General features: G+C 32.8%; 1 non-coding gene across 1 annotated transcript; it reads left to right on the forward strand.

Annotated features, from left to right (window-relative positions):
• The first annotated feature begins 240 nt into the window (after positions 1-240).
• Positions 241-348, forward strand: LOC148574457 (small nucleolar RNA R71). Its single transcript, XR_015906554.1, has one exon. It is a non-coding gene; the product is annotated as a small nucleolar RNA R71 (small nucleolar RNA).
• Positions 349-5,534: the final 5,186 nt, after the last annotated feature.

The raw sequence follows: 5,534 nt of genomic DNA on the forward strand, positions 1-5,534 counted from the left end.
GAGCCAATATGGCATTCAGAGTATCAATTTCAAGAACTCCCTTCTTCTGAGGTGTCCATTACTCACAGGATTCCTCTCAGAAGTGTATATGAACTGGTTATTAGCAACTATGTCAATGAGTTCTTGAGCTTCTGCAGGCGTTTTCTTTAGGTGAATGGATCTACCTGCAGAAGTATCCAATGACATCTTAGCTAATTCAGACAGACCATCATAGAATATATCCAGGATGGTCCATTCTGAAAGCATGTCAGAAGGACACTTTTTGGTCAGTTCCTTGTATCTCTCCCAAGCTTCATAGAGGGATTCACCTTCTTTCTGTCTGAAGGTTTGAACATCCACTCTAAGCTTACTCAGCTTTTGAGGAGGAAAGAACTTGGCTAAGAAAGCCTTGACCAGCTTATCCCAAGAGTTCAGGCTATCCTTAGATTGAGAGTCCAACCATATTCTAGCTCTGTCTCTCACAGAAAAAGGGAAAAGAATGAGCCTGTAGACTTCAGGATCTACTCCATTAGTCTTAACAGTATCACAGATCTGCAAGAATTCAGTTAAGAACTGAAAGGGATCTTCAGATGGAAGTCCATGAAACTTGTAATTTTGTTGCATCAGAGAAACTAATTGAGGTTTAAGCTCAAAATTGTTTGCTCCAATGGTAGGGATGGAGATGCTTCCTCCATATAAATTGGAATTAGGTGCAGTATAGTACCAAGCATCCTCCTTGCATTGTTATTATTTTCGGCCATGTTGTCTTCTTTTTCAAAAATTTCTGTCAGATTTTCTCCAGAGAGTTGTGCTTTAGCTTCCCTTAGCTTCCTCTTCAGAGTTCTTTCAGGTTCTGGATCAGCTTCAACAAGAATGTCCTTGTCCTTGCTCCTACTCATATGAAAAAGAAGGGAATAACAAAGAAAATATGAAATCCTCTATGTCACAGTATAGAGATTCCTTTGTGTGAGTAGAAGAAGAAAAGAATGTAATGTAAGGAAAGAGAAGGGAGGAGAATCCAAACACAAGGGTGAGGAGAGCAGAGATATGAGATGAAGAGAAGTGTTAGTAAGTGAATAAATAAATAGAAGGAGATGAGGGGTGAGAGAATTCAAAAAATAAAAATTAAAATTTAAAGTTAAATTTCGAAAATAGTTTTTTTTGAAAAAGGTTAGTAATTTTTGAAAATTAGGAATGAAATAAAATTAAAATTAAAAATTGAAAACAATTAAATAATTAAAAAGAATTTTTTTTGAAAAAGAGGAAGGTATTTTCAAAAATTAGAGAGGGATAGTTAGTTAGGTAGTTTTGAAAGAGATAAGAAACAAAGAAAAAGTTAATTAGTTAGTTGAAACAAATTTTGAAAATTAATTTTTTAAAAGATATAAAGATAAGAAGTTAGAAAAGATATTTGAAAAAGATATGATATGAAAAGGTATGATTAAAAAGATATGATTTTGAAAAAGATAAGATAAAAAGATATTTTTGAAAAGATATGATTGAAATTAGTTTTGAAAAAGATTTGATTTTTAAAATCATAATTAATGACTTGATTCACAAGAAATCACAAGATATGATTCTAGAACTTAAAGTTTGAATCTTTCTTAATAAGTAAGTAACAAACTTGAAATTTTTTAATCAAAACATTAATTGTTGATAATATTTTCGAAAATTATGAGATAAAATTAAGAAGAAGATTTTTGAAAAATATTTTTAAAATTTTCGAAAATAAATAAGAAAAATGAAAAAGATTTGATTTTTGAAAAAGATTTTGAAAAAGATAAGATTTTTAAATTGAAAATTTGATTTGACTCATAAGAAACAATTGAATTTTTAAAAATTTTTGAAAAAGTCAATCCAAATTTTTGAAATTTATGAGAGAAAAAAAGAAAGAAATTTTTTTTATTTTTGAATTTTTAATGATGAAAGAGAAAACAAAAAAATGACTCACAACATGAAAATTATGAATCAAAACACATGATGCATGCAAGAACATTATGAATGTCAAGATGAACACCAAGAACACTTTGAAGATCATGATGAACATCAAGAACATATTTTTGAAAAATTTTTTATGCAAAGAAAACATGCAAGACACCAAACTTAGAAATCTTTAATGCTTGGACTCTAACAAACGAAAAATGCATATGAAAAACAAGAAAAGACACAAAACAAGAAAATTTAACTATCAAAAAAGAAGACTTACCAAGAACAACTTGAAGATCATGAAGAAACATTATGAATGCATGAATTTTCGAAAAATGCATAAATTTTTAGAAAAAATGTAATTGACACCAAACTTGAAATTGACTCAAGACTCAAACAAGAAACACAAAATATTTTTGATTTTATGATTTTATGATTTTTTTGTATTTTCTTTTAAATTTTTTTCGAAAAACATATAGGAAAAAGAAAATAAGAAATTCAAAAATTTTAATAAGAATCCCAGGAATCTTTCAATGTTGGCCTAAAGCTCCAATCCAAGGGTTGGGCATGGCTTAATAGCCAGCCAGCTTTAGGATATAAATCACGCATGCAACAGCTGATATTCCAATTAACTTGCCTCTATGCTGATGGTTGGAAGCCACAGTCCAAAAGAATTAGACATGGCTTTACAGCCAGCCAGGCTTCAGCACGCTTCATGAAATACTAGAATTCATTCTTAAAAATTTAGAATAATTTTCGAAAACAGATGAGAAATTTTTTGAAATATTTTTGAAAAATTTTTTAAAATAAAACAAAAAGAAAATTACCTAATCTGAGCAACAAGATGAACCGTCAGTTGTCCAAACTCGAACAATCCCCGGCAACGGCGCCAAAAACTTGGTGCACGAAATTGTGATCCCTGGTAAATGCTCCAAAAACTTGGTGCTCTAATCTTAATTCATAATTTGTCACAACTTCGATACAACTAACCAGCAAGTGCACTAGGTCGTCCAAGTAATAAAACCTTACGTGAGTAAGGGTCGATCCCACGGAGATTGTTGGTATGAAGCAAGCTATGGTCATCTTGTAAATCTCAGTCAGGCGGATATCAAATGGTTATGGAGTTTTCGAATAATAATAATAAATAAACAGAAAATAAAGATAGAAATACATATGTAATTCATTGGTGAGAATTTCAGATAAGCGTATAGAGATGCTTTCGTTCCTCTGAACCTCAGCTTTTCTGCTGTCTTCATCCAATCATTCCTACTCCTTTCCATGGCAAGCTTTATATAGGGCATCACCGTTAGAGCTCACTTTCCACCAAGTTAAAATAACAAAACTACTTGGATCAACTGGTTTCTCCAAAGACCCCATGAGATATAAATCCACTTCATTTGTGTTGACACTCTCACTTGCTTGTACATCATTTTCAAATGCTGCTACAAAGCGAACATCATCAAAGGCACGATAATCCATATCCACATATTGGCTGTGTTGTGCAAATTGGTGTGCTTGATCACTATTGAGAGCAATCCTATAGCTATTGAACAAGCCATTGAATACTTCCTTTACCTTACCGTATAAGAAATCAGCATCCTCCTTCTCAAACAACCTTTGAAAACTCCACTCAACAAACTTAATATTATATCTAGGGTTAAGTACCACAACAACAAAAATCATCATATTCATGTTCCTCAAGTTACCCCAATATTTATCATGCTTAGCCTTCATTTTTGTAGCCATACCCTTAAGTAATATGTCATTACTATCAGCCCAAGTCTTCAAAGAACTAAGAATTGAACAAAAGTGATGAAATTATGAAGAAGAGGTCATAAACGTAGAACCCGAGACTTTTTTTATTACATCAGAAAAAATCTTCAAAAACCTCACAGAGCATCTTGAATTATCCCAATCTTCATTCTTTGTAATTCCGCCTTGCATCATTACAAACTCAACATCCCTCTCACTTAATCTCTTAAAGGATTTTTGGAATTCTAAAACATTATTAAAGATTTATGTAAGTGGAATTCACCTAGTGGAGACATCTAGTTGCACACAAGAGCAGTCTTGGATCCTAGCCTCTTTAATACAACTTTTAAACTTATTCATGCGACTAGGAAAAGCATGAACATTGATACGTGAGCATCTTTTCTATCTTTTCCTAGTGAATTTACATTTAAATTGTTGAGTTTAATTAAGAATTAATTATCTTTTAGCCACTATGGATGCTACTTTGAGTCTTGTGCAATTCTGTTTATTTTAGGTAGCATTTGGTTGGATTTGATGGAGCTTCCGCAGAAAAAGAGAAGAAGGCTATATAGGGTAGGAATGGCTTAGAAAGATGGAAAGGAAGCTTGCACAAATAGAATCAGCACAAGAATTAAAGGAGATGACCAGCGAGGAGCGACGCATGCGCGTACCTGACGCGTGCGCGTAATTTGGAGATTTACACAGCGACGCGTGCGCGTACCTGACGCGTACGCGTGACACGCAAAGAAGACCATCGACGCGTATGCGTGACATGCGCCACGTGCAGGAAACGCAGAAAACACTGATTGCTATAATTAATTATGATTTAAACTTTAATTTTTATAAATAGGAAAAGATATTATATTAGTTTTAGAAAATAGATTTTAAATTAATTAGGATTAGATATAAAAGAGAAAAGAAACTTCTCTTCTGGGGATTGGAACAAGATTCCACTAATCATTCCACCAGAGCCCAATTTACAGTTTACTAGAATCCTAGTTTTCACTCTTTTTCATGAGCAACTAAACCTCCACTATTAAGGTTAGGAGCTCTGTCTATTTGTATGGATTGATTCTATTATTTTTGTATTTTAATTCATGTACTGATTTATAATTTAAGAATTGTTTTCGTTCTTTATCTTATGAATTTAGGTGGAACGGAAGTATGACCCTCTTTCTAATTGAGTTCTTGTATAACTTGGAAAAGCTCTTTACTTGAACAACAGCTTGAAAACAATTTCTCCTAAATTCTAATTATCTGGACTTAACGGGATACGTGACATATAATCCTCTTATATTTGGATAATTAGGATTTTTGTGGCATCATAACTAGAATTAAACTTCACCCCCTAGTTGGAATTAATTGACCAAGGAATTGGCGGTTGATGAAAGTTAGAGGAGACTAGAAAGGTCTAAGGAATTAGGGTCTATTCACATATAGTTGCCATAAATTAAATCTTGCATGATTAAAATAAATTAATAAAAAAAGTCAATCTGGAAAATAGATATCTCTGAAACCTTAAATGCCTTCTCCATATTTTATTCCCAACTTATTTATTTTGCCTGTCCTCTGATATTCTAAATTACTGTTTAATGCTTTTGAACTCTCAAACACTATTTTCTGCTTGTCTAACTAAGTAAATTAATCAACCATTGTTTCTTAGTCCTTCAATCCTCGTGGGATCGACCCTCACTCACCTGAGGTATTACTTGGTACGACCCGGTGTACTTGCCGGTTAGTTTGTGGTTATAAATTCTGCACCAAGTTTTTGGCGCCGTTGCCGGGGATTGACTGTGATTAACGACTATTAGTTGTTTGATTGCTTAGATTAGACGTTTTAGTTTTAATTTTACTTAAATTTTGCTTTAGTATTTTCG

Source organism: Arachis ipaensis, chromosome B2, assembly GCF_059453495.1.
Source record: "Arachis ipaensis isolate K30076 ecotype BB chromosome B2, ASM5945349v1, whole genome shotgun sequence".
NCBI classification, from domain to species: Eukaryota; Viridiplantae; Streptophyta; class Magnoliopsida; order Fabales; family Fabaceae; genus Arachis; species Arachis ipaensis.